The 24958-nt window shown below is 39.8% G+C and overlaps 1 long non-coding RNA gene across 1 annotated transcript in view; it reads left to right on the top strand.

Annotated features, from left to right (window-relative positions):
* The first annotated feature begins 7645 nt into the window (after positions 1-7645).
* Positions 7646-24958, top strand: part of LOC116664293 — a 94547-nt gene continuing 77234 nt past the window's right edge. Inside the window, exons 1-2 of the long non-coding RNA XR_004320732.1 lie at positions 7646-7720; positions 13088-13211. This is a non-coding gene — a long non-coding RNA (uncharacterized LOC116664293). The remainder of the gene's footprint in view (positions 7721-13087; positions 13212-24958) is intronic.

A 24958-nucleotide genomic window follows, 5' to 3' on the forward strand; every position in this document is an offset into this window, starting at 1 on the left:
CATGTGGGTCAATGACCTATTTTGTGTTTATTTTGGGGTATGATGTGAATTAAGGATAGATACTCAATTTTTCCAAACAGATATTCAGTTAGTCTAGCACTATTCATTGAAATGACTTTCACTTCTGAACTGGCACATTTGTTAAAAAAATTGAAATATATATATTTCTGGATTTTATTTTGTTTTATTTATCTGTATGCCTATTTTTTCACCAATACCAAACTGTCTTGATTTCTGTAGCTTTAGAATAATTATTGAAATCAGGGGGCAAATCCTCCAGCTTTGCTTTCTCTTTCTTCTTCTTCTTAACTCCTTTGATTATCCTAGATCCTTTGCACTATTATTTAAAATTTAGAATCGACTTATCAATTTCTACAACAAAACAAAACCCTGCTGAAGTTTTTATTGGTATCTCATGGAGTATATAGTTCACTATTGAGATACTGCATTTTAAAAATAATGAGTCTTTCAATCCATGAGTATGGTATATATTTCCATTTATTTAGGTCTTTTAAAATTTTCTTTAGCAATGTTTTGTTGTTTTTAGTGTAGAAGTCTTGGTTATCTTTTGTTAGATTTATTCTGTGTTTTTATGATTTTTGGTGATACTGTAAATAGAAGTTTTGAGAATTTTATTTTCTAATTATTTGCTGGTGATATATAAGAATACAGTTGACATTGTATATTAACCTTGAACCCTGCAAAATTCATTTATTAGTTTTAGTAATTGTTTTGTAGAATTCCAACTCTAGACTTATAGATATTGTCCTAGAGGTCTGGAAACCTTGTTCATTTTTTTTCCCAATACTTTCTCTCTGTTCTTTAGTTTAGGTGATTTCTATTGATCTATCTTCATTTTCTTTTGTTATCTGTGTTCTGCTATTGAGACTATCCGGTGGATTTTTTTTTTTTTTAATTTCATATATTGTATTTTTCAGTTCTAAAGTTTCCAGTTGGGTTTTTTTTGTTTGATTGTTTGTAGTTTCTATTTCTCTACCGAGAATTTCTATCTTTTAATTAATTTCAACTGTGTTGTCCTAGTGGAGCATAGTTATAGCAGCTACTTAAAAGTTTTTGTTTGATAGTTTCAGCATTTAGGTCATCTTGAGGTTGGCATCATTATTTTTCCCTTGAGAACAGATCACATTTTCCTGTTTCTTCGGTTGTCAGGTAATTTCTGATTCTATCCTGAACATTGTCAATGTAGCACTGCATAGGTGCTGAGTCCTTTCATAATCCTCAGGAGAATTGATGTTTTTGCTTTAGCAGGCAGTCTACCCAGGTAGACTCTGACCCTAAGTTCTTCTCACCTTTGTGGGCAGTGGTTTAAATCTCAGTTCAGTTATATAAGCCTTTGCTGTGCTGCTTTGTGTCTGTCTTGTACACGTATAGTTCAGAGATTAGCCTGACACTTACCTAGGTGGTTCACATCTCATTTAAATTCTCAAAACCTTTGCTATGTTGGTTTTAGTCTGCACCTTGCACACTTGTCTCAGATGTTAGATTCAGCCAAAGGTTCACACACAGAATGAGGGGACTTTTAGTTCTTTTCCATCTGGGATTTCTCCCACTCATTCCACCCCCCAGGGTAATCATTTCCTGGTTCCTCTGGCTAGAAAGACATGTTTTCTATCAGAATTTTAGCTGCCTATAGCACACACTGCTCTGAAACTGGGGCCTATTCTTAGGATAAAGCTGCATGGGAAAAGAAAAAAATAGAAAACATATGCACCCCCCCAAATCCATCTGCTTTTGTTTACTCTCACAGTCTTCAGGTGTTTTTTTTTTTTTTTTTTCCTTTCCATATTTTTGCCAGAGTTTTTAGTTGTAATTAGTAAGAGGAATAGTCTGCCATGGGAGAACCAGAATCTACTGACCCATTTATGTTTAATATGGGTAGAATTTTAAAATGCAGCAGAGTCTCAAAGGGAAGCTGATCATGCTCTTCCACAGAACTCCACATGTCACTCTGAAAAATACACAGGGCTTACTGTGTTCTGGTTTGCAAATCTCATGAAATAGTAAGAGTCACTAAAAGCAAGGAAATCCTTTATCACTGTTGAAAAGGGTGTATTTAGGATTGGTAGAGTCAATTTTATTTTACTTTTTTCCAGGTGCAGACCTTTAAGTTGGAGGATAGAGGGGAGCTATATAATTATGTATTTTCTACATGATTCTTTCTTTGAGGGCTGAGAAAAAAAATAACATTCTCTACCCATATGTGTATTGCTTGAAAGGTGGTATGAAAGTGCCTTTGTTTCCATGGGAGTCCTTTTGTTTAGTTTCAGACCTGTCCCTTTCAATTATTTACCTGATCATCATATCTCTGACTCTAATATAAATACAGTGTATAATTATACTTTTGAAAATGGTTATTTACTCCTTGGCCCACAGTGATTTTTTTGGAGCTGCTACAACCTATCTGTTAAACATAAGGAGTAGCAGCATGAAGCCCAGAGCTGATTCAGAGAATTATTTTAATTTGAGGACCGTTGCCCAGGTGAATAACAGCTGCTTTGGAATCGTTACAGCTGAAGTGGTCAATGAATAATTTATCTTTAAATTTAACTCTAACAAATGAATATTTAAAGGTTACCAAAATATAAAAAAAATTTTAAATAAGGCTTGTTCATCTAGCTGTTATATTTTAAAGGAAATCCTATAAACAGATACTAAGATGTAGAGTTGCAGCCTGGAGAATTTTGTTGGAAGATTGTCATTAATGATGGGCAACATCAAAATGATCAGAGTACGAACTTGGTTTCAGTAAACAACTCTAAAATCTATTTATTGAAATCTTATGCAAAATATGTTAAGACTCTGAACTGGCAAACTTGGGCAGGGAACCTTGCAGAAGCTAATTTCCCCCATGAGACTTTCTTTTAAAATTTATATTCCTTATTTAAGAGGATGCTTCCCACATTTCTGGCTTTCTAAGGGTTATGGCATTTTATTCTGAATATGATACTTAGCCAAACCCAGGAAATACAGGGGTCTATTTTTAAAACCGAGGGAAGCTTTTTTTTTATTGAAAATACTCTTATTATTACAAACACAATATATACGTATTATAGAAAATTTTAAAAATAAGAATATAAAAACATGATATTTATTATCCAGAGATGATTCCTGCCAACCCCTTCATTGTATATCCTTTCAGATCCCCGTCTAACTCTGCTTATATGTATTTTTGTTCCTTGAATAAGATTATACCTTACTTTCTATTTTAGCACTTAATTTTCAAAGTGGAAGATCTTCACCTTTCCATGTACAATAAATACATTTTCATCTCATCTAACACTCAGCTCACATTCATATTTCCCCAACTGTTCAGAGGAACTTAAAAAAAAATTTAAATTCAAAGTCAGTATTTCATTACTAGGGCTGTCATTCTAAATATTTGCCCAAATTGACTGGATTTAGAGAATTCATGGGAGGGCCTTGGCAGAGCTGATAGTTGGTATTGATAATCGTGTGGTCAGTGTGTTGTACAGTTTAATTGATTCTGATCATAGTTCTAGAGTTATCAAACCCAAAGATCAGCTTGTGCCCTGGTGAACTGAGGGACTGAAATGACTCCCGTTCTGGCAAGAAGTTCCTAGTAAAAATGAGAAAATATATAATGCGAGAAATATAACAGCACTTGTATTTGTAGCATCTCACTTTCCTTTGTGTTCCTTTAAGTGATACGTGAGTAAGGTTTACCGTGGGAGCAAGTTAGAACCTTTGGAAAGGATCCAGGTATTGCTGACCATAAGAGTATATCCCATAAATGAGTTTTTTGAGTTTTGTCCCCTAAATGATATCCTGTGTCAGGAAAGAGTTACAGTTATTCCCAAAGAGCCAAAAGTAGTCCAAGGGAGGAACATTCTTTCTCTGGAATCTCATCAGTTGATATTTAGAGGAAAGGATTTAGGAGGCTGAAAATATGGCTTGTTGCCTAAGACACGCATATTTTATTCTTGAGAAACAAATTTCTGGAAGAGTAGTAATCTAACATTTAGGTAAATGTGCCTAATTTTCTTTTTGTCCTCACATCCAACCTTTTAAATATAAAAGTTAATTAAAACCTACACATTAAATAAAATTTAACAAATAGAGAAAGGCAAATCATCACTTTATCTTCCTACTCAATTATTAACATTTTTATATGGTTCCTCCAAATATTTTTCTTATACATATGGCATAGTCACTATCATATATGTATATACATACACATCCACATATGTGCTTACATGTAAGTACATACCATGCAAATGTATATGTAAGTGTGTACATTTTCCCATACATATACTATGTAATTATATATTTTTATGTAAATAGATAATTGTACACTACATGTACTATATGTACATAAATGTATATATTTAGCAATAGTCCAGCTTTTTTCTGATTACTACATTCTTTCTAATCAGCATTTGGTAATGGTTACATAATATCTTATTCCAGCATTCAATAATTTACTTAGCCCTTTCTCTCATGATGAAAATACATTTTGTTCCTATTCAGGGCCCACCCACCAACTGCACTGGAGATGCTCTGTGGAGGGTTCTTCCTCCCCTTCCCCACTCGACTCAGGCATCTCTCCAGGATCCACATTCTAGAATGTTTCCTCAAGGAGCCTGATCTCAGGGGTCAAGCTTCATTTCAGCTGTCTTTCTCTACTCTACCCTGATGGACTCGACATCTTGAGCTATTCTTTCTCTGTAAGTCTGCCTTGCCAGGAAGTTGCACTCAAGTTCTCCATTCTGCTCTGCCTTTTCCCAGCCCTGCCTGCATCTTCCCAGCCAGTTCTGGGTTTGTCGCTCTCAGCTTGGGCCAGAGTGGTTGGCCTCAGCTCACCATAGGAAGGGAGTCAGGGTGGTAGGGAAAGGTCACTGGATCTTCGGTTTGTGCCTATTATAAATGACTCTGGGATGAGCATTTTTTTTTCCCATAAAATTTCCCCTCATATTTCAGATTATTTTCTTAGGATAGACTCCCAGAAATGGAATTACTGAAGTTAAGATTATGACTATTTTTAAAGCTGTTAATATTTATTGTCCTCTGAATATGGCCAATATTTATTAACAGTTTCTGAGACATGATCTCATTTAAGTCTCACATCAGTCTTGTATGGAGGCGTAGAGGGGTATGTGTAACACTACAGTGCCTTATTTTGAGCTGTCATCATGGCACCATCATTGTTTATTATAATTCAAAAGACAATAGGCTTTGTTAATGTGTTTACCTAATTTTTTGGGGGGGTGGGGAGGAGGTATGGAAACAAGAAAGTTCCATTAAGTGATTTTCTTTGTGAAAGCAGCTGTGATTTTATTTTTGAGCACTATTTGTACAGAGATCTTCATACATGAACACAAAATCTGTTTTAAACCCAAAGATAAACAGGAGAGCTCTTTGTTGACTTGTTCATCAAATAGTCCAGCACCTGCTAGGTGCCTCGCAGTGTGGATACGGAACTAGAATGGAGGCCCCATGAGGGGAGGGGAGGAGAGGGACTCCGCCTGCTTTGTTCTCTGCTGTATTTCCAGAGCCAGGATGTTCAGTGCTCAGTACACAGAAGGTGCTCAGGAAATATTTGTAGAATGAATGAAAATACACTCACTGTTTTTATTAGTTAGGATTCAGTTCATCAGTGACAGAAACTCCAAAATAACAGTGGCTTAAACTGGAGGGAAGTTTCTTTCTTACATAAAGTAAATCTAGAGAAAAGCATCCCAGGAGAAGGCTCATAATAGCATCAGGGCCCAGTTTACTTGTGTATTATTGCTCTGGATTCCTTGGCATGTGAACTTTACTTCAGGGTCCCAGCTCACTGCTTGAGCTCCAGCCCATCCCATCAACATTTCCAAGAAAGAGGAGGAAAGAAAAGCACACGCCCTCTCTTTAAAGGCACTTTGGGTAAATTGCACCCAGCCCTTTTACGTATGTCTCGTTGTCCAGGACTTAGTCCCGTTGTCAATTCTAAGGCAAGGAGGCTAGAAATATGGGCTTTGTTTTGGGTGGCTGTGTGCCTTAGGTAAAGTCAGGAACTCCGTCACTCTGGAAGAGGGAAAGAACTAGCAGGTTCTCTTAATAGCAAACTCAAATCTTCTTAGGAGGTAAAGCTATACACACATTGCATTTTAAATAACCACATAAAGCTTTTATTTTACTGAAGCCAAACAAGTCATACAGATGATATGAAACACAGACCGACCAACTGAAAGAATATAGTTGAGAACAGCGTCGTAGCTGTGGGGTGGGACTGGGTACACAGAGGGTGGTGGGGAGAACTGGAAGCTAGTCCAAGGGCAGCAGATGTTTTATATTAGGTAGAGGTGGTAAAAATACAAAAATAAAAAGATGGTGATGAACAAAATTCTATCTACTTTTGATCATCAAGGAAAGGTCATAGTAATACAGTTTCAAAATCAATATATTTTATTTAAAGGGTACTTTTACTTCCTTTGAACAAATCTTTAAGGCCGTGTTACTTGGACTACCCGCTTCAAGCCTCCTGTGGTTCTTCTGTGTTTAACCAATGGTTCTCCAAGTCCTCAATTTTCCTTATAAAGCTCTTTTGTTCCTTCATGGGGCACAGAGTACTCAAGGAATCCTTGTGGCCAACAGAGGTTTTTCCCAGAGTTAGGGCACTACCCACCCCCGGTCAACAACGGCTGTCTCAGAAGTCCCCAACATAAAAAGAGGAGCAAAAAATTGCCCCACATATTTACAGGCTGAGTTTCTTTCTCTTAACTTATTATTTAAAAAAAAATCACACATACAGTGCACATTCACCAAAGAATTAGGAGACAGGGGTGAGCAAAGAGAAAAAAATAGCCTATAATTCTGTTCTCCAGAATTGGCCACAGTTCATTTTTTTTTAAATTGAAGTATAGTTGATTTACAATATTGTGTTAGTTTCAGGTGTTGTAAGAGTGATTCAGTTATGTTTATTTTTCACATTCTTTTCCATTATAGGTTATTTCAAGACTTTACAGTTTCCTGTGCTATAGAGTTAAATCCTTGTTTTAAAATCTATTTTATATATTTAAATGTGTAGCTGTTAATCCTATCCTCTTTTTAAAATATTTTATTTATTTATATATTGTGTTATTATTTTTGGTGGGGTGGGCGGGTAATTGGATTTATTTATTTTTAACAGAGATGCTGGGGATTGAACCCAGGACCTCATACATGCTAAGCGCATGTACCCTACCAATTGAGCTAAGCCCTTCCTACTAATCATAGCCTCTTAATTTACCACCTCTCCCCATTTCCCCTTTGGTAATCATACGTTTGTTTTCTGTCTGTGAGTCTTTTTCTGTTTTGTATATAGATTCATTTGTATTATTTTTTAGATTCCACTTGTAAGTAATATAATATTTGTCTTTCTCTGGCCAGTTCATATTTTGATATTAAGTCCTAACAGACATTTTTAACGCCTTTTAAAAATATATTCACATAAACATTTATTTTAAAAAACACTGTCAAATTAATGCTTTATTATCTGCATTTTCAAGTTAACAATCTGGGGTGAACTTTTTTTGGTCAGTAGCTATAACTGCATCATTTCAAATGGCTGCCTAATGTTTAATTGGGAGGATGTGGAAGGACCCGTTTTCAGTGACACGAAATGTCTATGTGCTATGCTTCTTTTCATCAGGAATTTAGGAGACCTGGGAACTCACAGGAGCTGAGTGGAAGCAGAAGGCTTGAAAGAAGGTCAACAGAAAAGGTTAGTTGTGCAGTTGCCCTGGGCTGAGAGCCTGAACCTAATACCTGGACAACTGGTTGCTCCGGGAGGAGGCTGTCTGGAGAGGTGGCTGTCAGTGGGGATCGGTATCGCTCAGAGCCTGGGGCTCCCTCGGGAGACGGCTGAGAGCCCAGGTGAGGGCCTCTTTGGAGGCAGATGGCTCCGGAGAAATCACCTCAGGCCAGCTGGTGTCCTGCAAGCAGGCCTCATCTGCCAGATGAGGACCTTGCCTTTTCTCCAACTGGTTTTAGAGAGAAAGAGCTCTGTCAAGCGGGCTGTAGCGTCAGAGGTCCTTTAGCTGCTAGCTCACTCCCGTTACCTCACCCCTCATTCTGCTCCCGCTATCTGATGGCCATTGAAAGCAATTACTTCATGAGCTAGGTATGTGGAGTTCTTAAGTCTTCCCACTCAGGAGCCTTTGGAAATAAAACTCAGATTAGGTAACTGCTAGAGCAGGATAATCGAGTACATTTTTTAACGGTGACATAATGACTTTTCTCAGTTATTTCCCATTGTTTGAAGGGGGTCATTATCTCTCTGTGAAGCCACATCTGATATCGAGGCTAAAGTGAATTGCTGAAATACCGGTCCTTACCTCTGAATGGTAAGAGCCCACCTGCCTCCGTCTAATGGGCTTTGCACCATCAGGGCACTGAACGGTTGCTGGGGGCTTGCCGGCAGCCCTGATTTTGTGCATTAAGGGTACATTTCTTATAATGTGAAATCTACATCTGATGTAGATTCTGCTCCACAAGAATAAACTTGTTCTTTTTTGGAAATTAATGACCTCAGGGATCATTGGCTTTTAAATGTTACAAATTTTTATGACCTTATGAAAGGAATGGGGGCTACAGTAAGCCACTTAGTATTATATTTCCATTTTCTAGATAATGGATTAGGTGTAATGTCCCAGCAAATGTGAATAGACTACAGAGAGGAGGCTAGAAATAGAATAGGACACAAAATATGTACAACAAAATTGCCCAAGAAAGTCAAGTTAGATCTCCTCTGATATGACCAGTTATTAAAATACAAGGTAAATGCTCAGGAGCAATGTTAATGATTGATGGGAAATTAAATTAAAATAAAACCTGACTAAGTTCTTAGAGGACCCTAAAATGGGAATTTCAGAAGGTAAAAGTAGCCAGAATGGCAGAGACTCAGGCTAGATATCAAACAGGAGACTGGGGAAATAAATAGAGATAAAAATAGATGAATTCAGAAGGGATTAGTGCAGAGGTGTGAACCTGAATAAAAAAGAAAGAAAGAAGGAAAGAAAGAAAGGAAGGAAAGAAGGAAGGAAGGAAGAAAGACTATATTCAATATCTTGTAGTGACCTACAATGAAAAAGAATATGAAAAGGAATCTATGTATGTACATGTATGACTGAAACATTATGCTGTGCACCAGAAACTGACACAACCTTGTAAACTGACTGTACTTCAAGGGAAATAATTGCAGATATAATCTCTATATGGAAATGAAAATATTTCATGATGCCAAAGAAGGGTTTTTCAGCTAGGAGAGAGGGAGTTTGAAAACAATTCACATAGTAAGTAGTAATCTGCATATTAAGAAAGATCATTTTTACCCCTTTTGATAAGGGGAAAAATGAAAAGATAGTGAGACAGATGTCTCATATTTCTAGGGGACAGTCTTTCTGAGATACATTGTCTGGAAGCTATTCTTTCTGTTAATAGTCATGGGGTTAAAATAAGTAGCTTTTGAAGGGAAACTGAGGATAGAGACAAGAGGGACCTTGTGATTTGGCAGTCAAGGCCATTGACATTGGGCTATGCGTCCGTGGGAGCTGGCGTTCAGAGAAACAAAATACCCTGAGAAACAGATGGGGAAACAGAGCCAGAGAACCATTAAACACTGTGATGAACGTCACATTGCTGAAAGTTGGCGTAGAACATTCTCTAATCACTTAGGCATTGCTAGGGAGTTCAGGGACTCTGGGGCAAGCCATGGATTGATTGGCAGGAGTCAAGTGAATGGGATGTCTCAGTGCTAAACACTTAGATGCCGTCACTTATGTCTGTCTCAGCCTCTGTTTCCACATCTGTGAAATGATGGGATAGATGGCTGTGACCCTAGTGAGGACTGGGGAGGGGGCTGGGGCTGTGCAGCTGGGAAAGTTGAGTTGGGGGTTATCATCTAAGATAACGATGAATTGGTCATCTAGGTGGAGCTAGCCAGAAGTACCAAATCTGCAAGAGTCACGGGGCTTAAGTGGTGGTGGGTCAAAGGTGGAAGAGGGAATTTCTAGGACACAGTCTCCAGACAGGGTCAAAAGATCATGATTTGGCATTTTGCTGTGAAGGCCCTCTTTCTTCCTTGCCCTGTACCTAAGCCTTGCCAGTCTTAAAGCAGCTGTGTTTGGCAGCAGCTATTAAACACAAATGTTGTATTTGTGGGGAAAAGTGTGTAAGTATCAGAAAACAGTGGAGCCAACCTAAGCAAAAGCAGGGAAGTGATTAATAAGCAACAGGGGTGCTTGGAACCTTGGAAACAGACTCAGAGCAAAGACTGGAAGTCTGTTGTGACTTTCCATCTCTGGTCTTTCTTCCCTTCTATGTCTCTGCTTGGTCTGTAAGTTAGACCCTTATTCTAATCAGCACTGTCAGTGCACAACTGGAATACAGGGTCCAGGCCTGGACTTTACATCCTGAAGGGGGGACATGAAGTCAGTTCAGAGGAGAACCAAATGAATGATTAAAGAGCTAAAAAAAATTAAGCCTGAGAGGAGATGCTAAAGGACTGCAGATGGATAATTCATCAAGAAAAAGGCTGCCATTGGGCAGAATGCAGTTGTTAGGATATGACGGATTGATGTGGAAGAAGATGGTGACCAATGTTCTTTGTCTTCACCAAGGGTAAACCAAGAGGGGATAGACTCAAATCACAGCAAAAGGGATTCAGGCTGGATGAAAGATAGTGGGTGAAAGACTGGAGGCATCTCGCTGGCTTTCAGGGGAAAGCTGAGACCTCACCTACAGCTGCTTTGACAAATAGGTGATTCTTGCCTCTCCGGAATGATGTTTGCTCAGCTTCAGGCAGGGTGATGACCTGGAAGGGCCTGTCAGACCGTCTTAATTTGGAAGGCAGATATTTGGTTGGGTCAGAGAAGCTCTGATTTTTTCTCTGGCATCAGTGTCTGAAGGGACTTCTTATGCACTTTGATATTTTCTCAGGCTCACAATCATATTATGCCATTATATAATCTTCTGCCTTGTGTTCATTAGTCTAAAGTTTCATGTCTAGCTGACAAAGTCCACTTACGCTAGATTTGCAGGTTTGGGACATATTCATTCCTGGTTATTTAGAAAATTATTAAATAATATGATGTCCAAGCTCCTTTTTTGCCTTCAGATCATCCAGTGGCTATTTCACAAACATGAGACAGCAATGCTTATTTTGCTTTCAATCACATAGTTTGACTTTTCAAATAAAAATGATAGATGCCCTTCAGTTGCAAAAGTAAAATAATGAACATTTTCTCCACTTAACTACTTTAAACTCAGCCGTTACCTTATTCAGTTACACGTGACTCAAGTATTGGAAGCTGCTCAGCTCCCAGCGAGAGCAGAGCGGGAGAGTAACATTGTGTGATGAAATCCTAAACACCAGCTCTAAATGTTGGCTGTTTTACATGTTCAATGATGGCAAAAAGTCAACTGAAACTTTCATCTAGTAGTTATCAAGAAAATGGCTTCAGATGTTTCCCAGCTAAATGCACAGAAAAATTATAATGAGAAGGGGAGTGTTGCTAGGGGCTGTTTAATGCCTAGAAAATCATTCGAATAAAACTCACCCTCACATTTTGATTCCTCTCCCTGGGGCATTCATCCTTCCATTGCAAGTCCCTCTCTAGGTTGGTGGTATCTCTGACCAGCTGGAAGTGGTTTTAGAGGTGAACAGGACTCTTTTCTAATAAAATGAGGCTGTCATAAAAGTAAGGTCTTGGAATAACAATGAACTACGTCTACATCTGATAATTACACATAGAATTTGTATGCACCACACATTTTGACACTAACAGAGTGTTTTGCTTCCAGATGGATGTCAGTTTAAGTCACCCTATAATGCCTTTACCCATAGACCACCAACTTCCCCACTATTATAGTCCCTAATGATAGAAATTTCATACCAATCTCAAGTTATTATGGCCCCAAATGTGATATTTAGTGTGGTTTTGTTTTATTTCTCTGTAAGGGTTGGGCAAATGACAAAGAACTGGGTTCAGAGGTGTGCTTGCCTTCCACAGCCCGGATTACTCAGGGGCGAGGTGTCTTTGAAGAGCCTGATGCTGGAGTCACGGCTGCTAATGGGGTCAATGACAGCGGGCAGGGGGCTTCCAGGCATCTGGGGCTGCTGCTAAGTGCTTGTGGGTGCCATGGGAACCCAGGGTGTGGAGAGGTGGCTTCTTTTTGAGGAAGAGCAGACAGTGCGAGGCCAGAGAAAAAGCCAAGGGCAAGGTGAAGCCAGCAGAGTGGAATTCAGACTATTTATTACTGATGAACGACTGATGTGGGTGTCGGAGACCTGGCTGCTGCTGGAGCAATGTCCACCCAAAGGCCTTTCAACCCAGTGTTCCCTGAAGCCCTTTGAGAAATGTTGGCGCTCTATTAGACAGGGCATTTAATCCTAATTTCAGATTGCCCGCCAAGCACTAGTCTTGAAACCATTAGGTTTCTCTCCCTCTCTTTCTTTTGTAATAACATTCCTTTTCCCACTAAAATGTTATTTCAGCAAATAACCCAAAGCAAAGACTGAGTGCCCCACCTCCAGCGTTAATCCAGCCCCGTAGCCTTTGGGTGCAAGGCCAGCTGGGTCTTACTTCCATACTCTCCCTTGCCTGAATCTCACTTAGGCTCTGCTTTCAGTTAGGTGGGGGTCCCGAGCCTGAGTGAGGGTCCTTTCACAGCCTCCACCGCCCTATGTAGAGCGAGCCAACTGGGTTGGGAATCTGTCTGTGACTCGCCCACCTTCAGTGAGGGGAAAGCACGCAGGCTCACTTAGACAGAGCTGACTCAGCACGTTACCCGGTAAGCGGCATTCATTCCCCTAACTGGTTAAAAGTAGAACTCTCTGAGACGATTCATCTACTTTGTAGACATTTTTACAAGGAAGAGAAGCAGGTGGCAATTTTCCTCAGAGAGTAGGCAGCGCCCAAGCCCCACCCCTGAACTGTGTGGAGCTATTCGAGTCTCTTGTCAGCTCTGGGGGCTTTGAGCCCTGTGGACACAGAGTGGGACGGGAATGGGGTGGGCAAGCGGAAGGTGATGGGCAAAATCCTGAAGTCCATACACTTCACCGTAATCTCTTCCTGACGTCTGTTTTTAGATTTGCTAAAGATAGATGGCGAGCTTGGAGAGGGAGACCTGTGGTGGAGAGAGTGTCCCGTTAAAGAGGTGTTGGGGTGATGGAATCAGACGGCTTCAGGAAAGCTAAAGATTTGTTCCTAAAGGTAAGGACAGTGGACTTGGGGCCACGAGTGGGCGAGTAGTGGGTAAGCCAGCTGGCCCGAGGGCAAAGCCGAATGAATTGCCAAGGTTTATAAGGGTTGACACCCCCCACCCCACTGCACCTCATAGCCTCTTGTTCTAAGTAACTGACAGCATGTGCTTCCTATTTGGAGCTGGGGAGAAAGGATTTGCCAGAAGAGGATGCTGAGAAAGTCTCCACCCCAGGCTCTGGAATAAGCAGAAGAGAGCCCTGCTACCCTGTGTAGTGACAGCTGAAAATCACGAGGGAGCCTTCTGTTTGGGTGTCATGACCTTCCCGTCACATCCCCATATTCTGGCAATGGCTGGAGAGGAGATTAGTGTGACAGGCGCACCTTTCAGCACTCCTCAGTCACACCACTTAGGTTGCAGGAGGGAAGAGGCAGGAGAGAGATGAGCTGGCCCCTGCTTCCTAAACTCCCTCCTCTCCCCTGTCAGGACCAGGTCGCAGAGGTCACCTGTCACGTGGGAAGGTCCTGATGATAAGTGCAAGCCTCTCCCTAATCCCCTGAGTGTGGTGTTGGCATGGGTTATTAAAGAAGGGATGTTTATCTCACCTGGGCTGTCGGTCGTCCACACGCACATCCCAGCCCCTCTTCCAACCCCCTCAGCTAAGACGCCCGCCTCAGTTAGAATCCAGCCTTCACAGAGGGGAATCTCTTGATTTCTAATTATGCGGGAAACCACTTTCTCTTCTCCCTCCCTTTAAAAATGATAAATGACTTAAAGTGAAGCAGATGCAACCATGTCTTTTCAGCATTGTTTAGGAGATGTGGAGGTAGAAATATGATGGATTGGATTTGAATTCGCTTAGCTCTGACAGAGATAAATTGTCACTAAAATCATAAGGTTGCATATTTTCACAATCAAGCCCATTTCACTTTTGAAACTGGTTATTCTCTATAGGCTTTTTGTCAGCAATAGGGAAGGAATGGAATAATAATGATCAGATTAGAGGGAGACCATTAAAAGCACTGAGACAGTCGATTTGCTTGGCTGAAATATTTGGTTAGGCTGCTGGTCTCTTTGCTTCCAAGTCTCTTTGCTTCCCCTGCAGCAGGAAGTGTGAGAAAACGGTTGGTCTCTGTGGCCACCGTTGCAATGAAACTTACCCACGTTGGTCCCAGCAAGTGCTGTGATGTTCTACGGATAATTGAAAGTGACCTCTGCTCAGATCATTTTAAAAAGGTACATTTCTGAGTCATCTTCCTAATATCCAGATAAAAACAGTGGACTTGCTCTGGGCAAAATTTCCCTAAAGATAGTATATTTGAAGTTACTTGTATGCACAGACCACCTCTGAAATAATACTCAAGAAACTAGTAACTTCAGCTGCCTCTGTGAAGGGGAACTGGATGATTGGGAGAGTGGACTATTGTTTAATCATTTAAAAAACCACCCATTAAAATAGTACCTATTAAAATGAAAACTAAAAAAGAAACTATTTTAAATATTTTCCTTTATTGAAAAGTAGACACCATGCTGCCTGGTTTTGCTTTTTCAGTTATTATGCGTGATCCACGCGTGGTATACATTCAGCCGCCCTGGGTTGTGTTAAAGACGTAGGCGCAGGCATAAAGGAGTATCAGAAAGCAAAATCTGTCAGAACAATGGTCCCACCAAATCTCCCTGGAAGGTCAATGGTTGTACTTGGCTAGAGACTGCTAAACGATGTTCATTTAAACATGAATTTAAGATCAGCCGTCTTCTAGGAGGACATTTAGAAATGTTGATGAAAGAAGTCACCCATTATCTAACTGCTCTGACACCATTGTTGCTAGCCTTGCAAAATATATCTGCTTGGGCCCTTTTCTATGTTTATCTGATTCTATATATGTGGCTGTGGCTGTGTGTGGGGGCATGTGTGTTGATGCCAACTAAATTCCCTCTAAGGGCCAGGCAGCTAACATAAATGTGTGAAATTAGAGAATCATGAGGATTATGCTACACTGGAGAATTTACACTTAGCCTAAAGATACCCAAAGTTTTCATAATGTGCTGCCAAGCATTAACAGTCTGTAGGTGGGATTTAGCTTGTGGGCCACCAGTTTGTTTCGTAGGACGTAACCAAGGTTATTATTTTCTTCTATATCCTTTCAGAGATATTCTGTGTGTGTGTGTGCATCTATGTGTCTGTGTGTGTGTCTGTGTGTGTATTTCCTATGTGCACAAACACATAAATCCATTCCTTCCCTGCCTTTTTTTGTGAAGCAAGTGATAGCGTGCCGGTTGCAATTTTAACTCCAGACTCAGTTGAACCTTTTGGTTGACTGTTGTCCTGTCTGCATGGTCACTTGTTACCTCTCTTCTGATCACCTTCTAGGTTCTTCTTGATCCTCTTCCAAGAGTGTAGGGGTTCTCCACCACTACAGTATACTTGCATTTCTTTTTTTAGGGAAAAATCTCTCCACTTGAAGCCTTATATAATTCCTTACCCTCTTCTCTTCATGTTAAGCCCTAAACTGTTTAAAATTCCTTTTCTTTTCTTTCCCCTGCTTTATTAGTATTTTCATCACCTATCAGTTATGATTATTTTCAGGTTCTATTAGCATGTTGTTATGCATGCTGCAAGAATCTTGTGAGATGCTAAATAGGACTAAGCCTGAGTTTGACCCTTGGGTCACTGGATTAGACTCAACGACCTTCCCTAAATTGAATACTGTGTCATCCATCATTGTATATTCTAACCGCTCTTGCCAACAGCTTTTAGCTGTAAGGAGCTGCTTTCAATATCTACCATCTGCCACCAACCCTCATCTAACCACGTAACAAATTTAATGAAGAATCTTGTTCCACTAATAAGATTATTAAGCATGATTCTGTTGACAGTGCACGCATTGGCAGCTTTTCTTGAGAACTTTTTAAAAAATTGCTTGGCTGTAGAGAATTTGTATAAGGTAGCCCTTTCTTGCAAAGTGCTTAGAGTGAACGAAGTGAATAGTTCTAAACTTGATCTTATTGATGTACGACCTTGGTAGGCACTTAACTACTGAGCCTTGATTTCCTCCTCAATAAAACAGGGTTAGTAATGTCCATTCTAGTTATGTTACAAAGTTATTGGAATAAAGTTACAAAACAAATGCAAAAGTTAAATGCTATATGCATTGATCCTTTTCCACTCCAGGGCTGCTCCACAGTCAGGTGAGAAAATAGGGTAGCTGTGGATTTGCACTTATGCTGAAAAGTGCAATTTTCTCCTGAACCTCCTTACTTTCCTTCAGTCTCTCCCCTAATACTCCTTATTCAGCAGGTGACTTTGACTTCTCAGAGGCTCTGGATGAAGGCTTCTGCAGTGTCTCTCAGTTCTCTGCCTCCAATATTCTCATTTTCAGTCTTTCTTTCACGGCCTCACTGAAGATAGTAGGTGCAGCTCTTGCTGGTGTGGCCCTCCACCCTGACCTGCATTCCTTCCCCTCCCTGACTTTGCTCTGCCTTTCTGAGGCACAATTTTTCTCCTTCTCTATTGGCTCCTTCTCCTCCCTGTTAAGTGTGCTCATGTTTCTTTTTCTAAAATCCTCCCTTGGGTTCAGCTATTCCCTCAAGGCTACAACTCATCCCCTCTTCCTTCTTATCTCACCACCAAATATCTGTGCCTCACCATTCCCTTTCCACGTACTTTGGCCTTAGCTTCTTACAGTACCATCCCTCCATACTATCTGGCTGCATCTGATGCCTTGAAGGCCATATTCTAATAACCAAACTTGCTAGTTTTAACTCAGTTCTCATCTTTCTTGAATTTAGTGCATCATTTAACACTATTGGTAAAAAGTTCATTACTTTCCCAATAAAGACTGGTTTTTCTTTTTTCTGTTCCTTAAATTTTGTTGTTCTTCAAGGTTCTGTTCCCAAACCTTGGTGGTCTTATCAAGCCATACATCTTCTGTGGTTAATCGTCAAATGCTAGGTCATATCCTAATTGCAGTCCCAAATTCCAGACCCACATTTCCAACAATCGGCAAGGCACCTGCACGTGAAGGTCATGATGAAGCCATTCAAGCTCAACATTTCAAAGTCAGGCTCAATATCTCCTCAGCTAGTCTGTACACTTGATTTCCCTATTTCCATTCAGATATTTTTTTCTTATGCATTGACAACTTCTTCTAAAGCTGCCTAATGACTGGACCCCAGACGTCTAGGCTGGTGATGAATTAGGCAGCAAGCAAGTCAAGAAGAATATTAGAGTAGTAATGGTCTGAGTGAAATTAAGATGAACAACAGGAAAAAACCAGGCAGAGGAAAAGGAAATTAACACCTTGCATTTTGCTTAGAACAGAGTCAGAAGACCGGGACTTTTCAATAGGCCAGTGTTTGTATTTTTAGTTTTCTATCAAGGATTCTGACTGGCAGGTACAAAGCCTGAGTCCACACCACAGTAGCTCATTGTTTTAAAACTGCTAATAAAAATATCTTTTTGGACTATCTAATTTATTATTACTCACACTTTAAATTTACACATCCTTCATTTTTTCTTTTACTATGAAGTATTTTAAACATACAGAGAAGTACAAATAATGGATACTTCACTACCGTTAATCACTTTGCCATTTTGTCATATTTGCTGCAGCAAATTACATAGCATTTGTAAAACGTTTAATCTTCAAATAATTTTAGACTTAAAAAATTGCAGCAATAACAGCCTGCACATACCCTTCATGTAGCCTCCTTAAATATTAACACTTTACATAACCGTAGTAAAATGACTGAAACCAGGAACTTAACACTGATACAATACTCTTAACTAATCTACAGACCTTACTTGAATGTCACCAGTTTTCCCCACTGATATCCTATATTGCATCTAAGATAGTTCCTCAGTCTTCTTTTGTCCTTTATGATTGGACACTTTTGAAAAATACTGGCCAGTTATTTTGGGGAACGTCTCTCAATTTAGAGCTGTCTGGTATTTTCTTATACTTAAATTCATTTACGCATTTTTAGCAGGAGCATCACAGAAGCGACACTGTGTCCTTTCAGTGCATCACATCAGGAAGTTCTCAGTGTCGATGATGTGCTCCATTGCTGGTGATGCTCACTGTGATCATTTGGCTGAGGAGATGTTTTTCCAGGCTTCTCCATTGAGAAGTTACTCTTTTCCCCTATGTAATGAGTAAGTATTAATAAGTACCTTATGCAGAAATATACTGAGACTATGCAAATATCCTGTTTTTCATCACATCTGTAGCATCTATTGGTGACTCTTACCTGCAACGATGATTACGCTGATGTTTGTCAACTGCTGATTTTTTCTATTTCCATGAGGACTTCTCTCCCATTTGTTTATTTATTTAATATTTTATTATCTCAAATGCAGCCATGGAATCTGCTTTATTTTATAAGCTGTAATTCATTCCTATTATTATTCTGTTGCTCAGAGTGTCCTAGACATAGTCCTTGGTAGTTCCTTCGGGATGACTCCTACCTTCGTCCCACATGCTCCATCTTTTTGGAGTGCTTCCTTACTTCTTGGTACCACAAGGGGTTCTAGGCTTATCTTGTCATTTCCCTACTCCATCTGTAGATCTTTCCCCCCTCTTCTTTTAAATACACAAACTTCATGGAAATCCCTTGTGCCCTGTGAACACTTTCTTATTCCAAGGTTTTTGTTTCCCTCATCAGATGTTTCCATTCTTCTGGTGTCAGACACATCAACACTATATAGACAGTCCCGTTCATGAATTTATCTGTCGACTATATGTATATGTATCCATAAATAATACAGTTTTTGGCATATTTTACAACCCTAGATGAATGAAATATTATGAATATATACAACTAGACGTTTACAAATTCATGTTGGTACACGTGGCTCAAAAGCTCATTCATTTTAACTGCTGTGTAATATCCCATTGTAGGAGTATGCCAAATTTATTGATCTTTTTTTCATTACTTGACAGACATTTTGATTATACCCATTTTTTGCTGTTATAAACTTGTTCTTATAAGCTACCTGCTTGAGCTATTATGTTAGAGTTTCACTGGATTATAGACTTAGAAGTACAATTACTAGACCTGGGCGTATGCTTGTCTTCAACTTCATTAGCTCTTATCTCCAAAATGTTTGTTTTTATTTGTATTATTGCCAGCCACGTGTGTCCTGATGTCTACACATCTTCACCAAACCTTAGTGTTGTCAGTCATTTAAATTTTTGCCTAAGTGAAATGATCTTTGTTGTTTTTATCTGCATATCCCTGATTGTTAGTGAGGCTGAGCATATTTAATGTTTATTGATCATTTCTCTCCTGTAAACGGTTTGTAATCATTTGCTCATTATTCTGTTGGATTGTTGTTCTCTTATTAATTTGCAGTTTTTAATAAGCTTCAGCTACTGGCACTTTGCTGGTTATCTGTGATGCAAGTATCTTCTCTCTGCTGATGGCTTGTTTCCTAACCTTGCTTGAAGTCTTTTTATCCTTCTAATTTCAATTCAGTCTTCCAAGTGGGTTTCCTAATTGGACATTTTAATGAAGTGGCCTTTGACATGCTACTCATAAATCAATTTCTTTTAACTAAATTTGTTCACCAGGAATTTGAAACAACTGGGTGAGTTCAAAATGAATTTTTGGATTCAAGGATCAGAAACCCACTCAGAGATTTTTTTTTTTAAAAGAAAGAAATCAGAAAGCAACTTTGATCCTTTCACAAGTGAGGTGTAGCCTTCATCTGTTTCTTTGTAATAGAATCTGAGGCTGGGAAGGGGACTGTTTGATATCTGTAATATCCAATTTAAAATTCACTGAATTCTAGAAATAAAGAACTAGAAGGAATCACAGGGACCATCTGGTTTAACCCTCTCATTTTACAGGAAATAGAGGCTCAGAGAGATGAAATAAAATATTTAGGGTTGAGATCTAGTTTCTTTTCCCCCAAAGATTCCAATTTTTGAAAGGATGGATTTAGCGCTTTATTCTCCTGAGGGGATGAGCCTCTCACAATTTGACTTGGACACACATAATATCCTGTAAGTTTCCCTCTTCTTTTGAAGGATAACTCCCTCCCACCTCTCACCATTTACTATCACTCTTCGAGTAGAATATAAGTCCTGGTCAAAGGCTTCGGACACACAGCAATTCATATTCCCCTGAATCTAACGGGTATTATAAATCAGTCTGCAGGATGGATGGGGGACTTCCGTTTTCTCTTTGTTTCCTTTCTTCTTTTTTTTCTTATTAAGATCCATTTCCTTTCTCTAGGGAGAGAATACAATAATATTCTTTCTTGGATTTAGGAAACTTTGGTTAGAAATAAATCTCTCCATATGGTTAGCTGAGATTCCCTTGAGCAAGATCAAAAGACCCCAATATTTTTTTTCCGCACTTATTTTTCTTATGCAAGGTCTGCATCTAAATGGCCTAAAAGTTTATTTTCGTTAAATCAGTTTTCTTTTCTAAATAAAGTGTGAAATGAGGGGTCATGTTTCTAGTTAGAGCCCCACTCCCTTTTTTCTTTTTTTCTTTAGCACTAAACATTTATGAATCTAGGATAAGATACATGAAAAGGGCTTTGAGAAAAAGCAGAGCAAGCAACTGAATGCAAAAATCCTTTGGGATCACTGGTAATGACTATCGATCTTAACTGCCCAGTGCTGTTAAATCACCTCTGGATTTCCCTTAAGCTACTTTCTGTAGTAATTGTCAGATTTGTCTGGGTCCTTTCCCTTTAAATCACAGGTCTCCACAAACAACACAGCAGCATGCTAGAAACCAGATGGTTAGCTCCTAGAGGACATGTCACCTTTGTTTATTAGTGTCACCTAATGATGACAATGATGATGATGGTGATTAAAATAAAAATGAAGTAGTTATGCTTACTGCATGCCAGACAATGTTCCAAGTATTTCATATGTATTAAAAACAAAGCTCATTTAATCCTCAGGTCTGGGACGTGAGTTCCCATTATTATCTATATTTTATAAATGTAGGCATGGAGAGGTTATGTAATTTATCCAGAGTTACACTGTTTATCAGTCAAGATCCAAACAGAACATAGATGACACATAAAAACAGTTAACTTGGGAGGGTTTATTTACAAAATGGGCTAGTTACAAACGTGGATGTAGAGGAAGCATTGTCGGCTACTACCCCAGGTCTGAATGGATGAGGAGAGCAAAACCCTGGAAGGGGAGAGATGTGTGAAGCCAGTTGTGTCTTGCAAGGAGCAGGGATCTCTGAGCAGGGGCACTGTTAGCCCACGGCAGCCTTGCAGAGAAGGAGCCAAGGGAATAAGCACCCGAATCCTCTTCTCCTCCCTCCCTCCCTCTGGACTCCTGCCAGGCGCCCTCAGTAGTAGACTTAGGCAGACTTCATGGGAAGTTCAAGTTTCCTGAGGTCTGCTGATGTCATCCTTACAGCCCCGCATCAGGGCAGTGATGTAGGGTCCGTCTGGTGCAGACCACACAGCGCACGGCAGAGGTAGGACTTAAACCCAATGTCCATATTCCTAACCACTGTGCCCCAGAGTGCCTGCAGGTCCAGGAGGCACTGTAGCATGTAGTGACCAGCATATAACTGGGACGTATAACTAATCTAAGAGGCACTGACTTGTTCAGTAAATCACTAGACAGGTTCACAGGCTAATGTTTGTCCTGATGGCAAAAAAGCCAACAGTACCATGTTGACTTTATTTTTTATTTATTTATATGTGCCTAGCTTAATTCAGAAACAGCTTCAACAGATTTGAAGCTGTTGGACTCATCTTCCTTTTTAATCATTAATCATATATTGATTTTCACTTTTTAGGTTGAGCAAAAATCTACTGATTTCCCTCCAATTATATATGCTTTCTTGTATTCATTTGTTGATTATTCCAAAATAATTGGATCGCAGTTAATATTTAAGTTGAAAGTTGCTAAGGGTTAAATTGCTCCCTTTTAGTTTTCAATTCTGGAGGAGATCACATAAACTGAGCTGAATGCAGAATCAAATGTTATAAACCAATTACTTCAAGAATCACTCATCACTGGGATAAAGCATTTTGATATTATTGTTGTTTTCCACTTAGTTTCTATTTTACGTAGAATACAAATCCTGGAGCACTGTGTGACAGTTCTGGTGTAGACAACTGGCATCAGGAAGTTCTGGTTCTGTAGCTGAGGCGGGGAATGGAGGGTGAATTCCATCCTGACCAAGTGGCCTAAAGGCAGATTTCATATCAGAGGCTTCATCAAGGAGGTCGCCCAAAGGGAATGCATGGTCTTAAGGACAGAGATAAAAAAATAGAGTTAGAAGAACACAGAGTGATGTCTTAAAAAGATATGTACGTCTTTGATTTTCTTTTTTAAACTTTGGGAGTTGAAAAATTGCCAGTGGGAATAAGAATTCTGATTCAAATACGACTGTGCAAGTTGCAATTTATTCTGAAGTTTCAAAAGCAAAGGGTAACTCACAACAGTCTCCAGCTTCTTTAAGTTGTGTGTGCTGTCAGCATTTGCCCAGCTGCTCTGGAGGGAAAAAACCCCTGGGACTCAGAGGGCAGATAGTTCTCTTTAAATAAAGGAACTCACTGCATAAGAAAAGAATAGCTGAGGTGCGACACTCAAGGACCTTTCCTCTAGATTACAGTAAAAATACAAAGCACAGACTGAAAGTGTGCTTCACTTTCCTTTTCTTGAGGTGTGAGCTACATTAAATTGCCAGAGAATGTGGAAAATGGTTTCAGCATTATGGGCTGCAAAGCCTTTGTGAAGATTGCTCAGGAGTCTGAGTAGCATTATTATTTTTAAAACTTTTTAATTGAGGTATAATTAATTTACAATGCTATGTTAGTTTCTGGTGTACAGCAAACTGGTTCAGTTACACATCGGTATATATTCTTTTTCATATTCTATGGTTTATTACAGGATGTTGAATATAGTTCCCTGTGCTGTATAGTAGGACCTTGTTGTTTATCTGCTTCATATATAGTAATCCCAAACTCCTGATTTATCCCCCTTTCCTTTCCCCTTTGGTAACCACAAGTTTATTTTCTATGTCTGTGAGTCTGTTTCTGTTTTGTAAATGAGTTTGTTTGTGTCTGAGTAGCAGTGCTTAGCAAACTATCACCAGCAGTGATGGCATCAGTGATGGTGACAGTGATGTCACCAACAGAGACTGAGGTGTTCTGTAGGTTGCACCCTGTCAGCAAGGTCTGGCGAGGGGAGAGCTGCCTGGCCGGCTGTGTGAGGTGGGCTGCCCCACCAGAGGGACTTCCAGCTAGAGGTGACAGTTCTGAGTTCCCACCCCTTCCCCTTCCTTCAGGGAGAGAAAGTTGTCACAGGCAGGCAAGGACAGAAACTAATTTTGAAGCCCAGTTTCCTTATTCTTTACCAGAATCATTTGCGGGGCCTCCCTGAGTTGTCTGCGTGCGTGACCAGGTATCATGATCTGGAGAGAGTGATGGGTGAGACGCTGGAGCCGGTCCTCACCCTCCTGGGGTCCACTTGCTCACTATACACACACACACACATATATACACATACATATATATACACATATATACATATATACATATACACACACATTATATACATATTTATATCTATATATAGATATATAAGAGATATTTAACATTTTATCCTGTGCCAAGTGATTTGAAAACCTGGGTGCAAAGGATTAGATGTGTAAATTTTTAATACATTTTTTAAAACCAAAAGACTATAGGATAGAGTTCAAGGAATAAAAAACCTTTATAATATTGCTGCCTTTGCAGACATTTTTTTGAAATCTGATTCAAAAGCTGCCAAGCTTCTCTTGGAAAAGTTTCTGCTTGCCTTGAAATCCTTCAGCCAGCGTTTGTGGGGAGCTGGTTGGTGTTGTCTGGTGCAGGTTCCCGAGACAGACATCGCAATGAGCATATTCCCACTTGGCAGAGGGATTTAAGTGCTCAGTGTTAAGTAGGTGTGATGGGGATACCCAGATTGAAACAGTGCCCTGCTTTATGATTTGGGGCTGAGCAAAAGGAGAGGCTTGTGCATTTTCAGTACTAAGGCTCTTTCCCCTGAGGTCATTAGATCAGAGAGAAAGGTAAAATGTTAGGATTTAGGGACAATGGAACTGGGCTGAGTTATACAATTCCACACTGTGCTGGGGAAAAAGAAGAAATCTCTGGTTATGCTCTGAATGAGGGAAAATCACTTTTTCCTTCACTTGGGAGAGAGTGGGCTTGAGCCCCAGTGCTCCTTCTTTTCTTTCCTTAAATTGTAAAGGAAAGTGGATAAGGAAAGATCTCTTTTGAGGTGATCTACAGCCTCTATCCCTGAACTTTTAAAAGCTCTTTTGAAGCTGGTCACATCCTCACACAGGGGTAGAGGGTACTTCCTCTCCTGTAAAGTGGGGATTCCATGAGAGCTGTTAAGAGGTAACATGAGAGTGGGGCTGGTGGGACAGGCTGCATTGCCAGCGCCTGTGGAGTGCCTGACCCAAGTCAGTGGGCATTTACAGGTCCTTATGTGTCAGGCAAGGGGAAGGTTATAATATACTGTCCTTGCTCTCAAAGCACTTACAACATTTTGCTTTCTCCTTACAATATTTTTGGAGACCAGAAGCCTCTGGTGGCACAATTCAGTAATATCAGGATTCGATGAAACTCAAAGTATTTATTGGAGATCTGCTTGTACCAAATGCCATGCAAGAACTCTTCAGGTGCTTGATCAGAAATCATCCTAGCCTTCAAGAGACTTGAACTTGAGACAAGAATGGATCAGAAAATAATATCTGAGCAAATACTGTTGAAAGC

The sequence above is a fragment of the Camelus ferus genome, chromosome 6 (assembly GCF_009834535.1).
Source record: "Camelus ferus isolate YT-003-E chromosome 6, BCGSAC_Cfer_1.0, whole genome shotgun sequence".
Lineage (NCBI taxonomy): Eukaryota > Metazoa > Chordata > Mammalia > Artiodactyla > Camelidae > Camelus > Camelus ferus.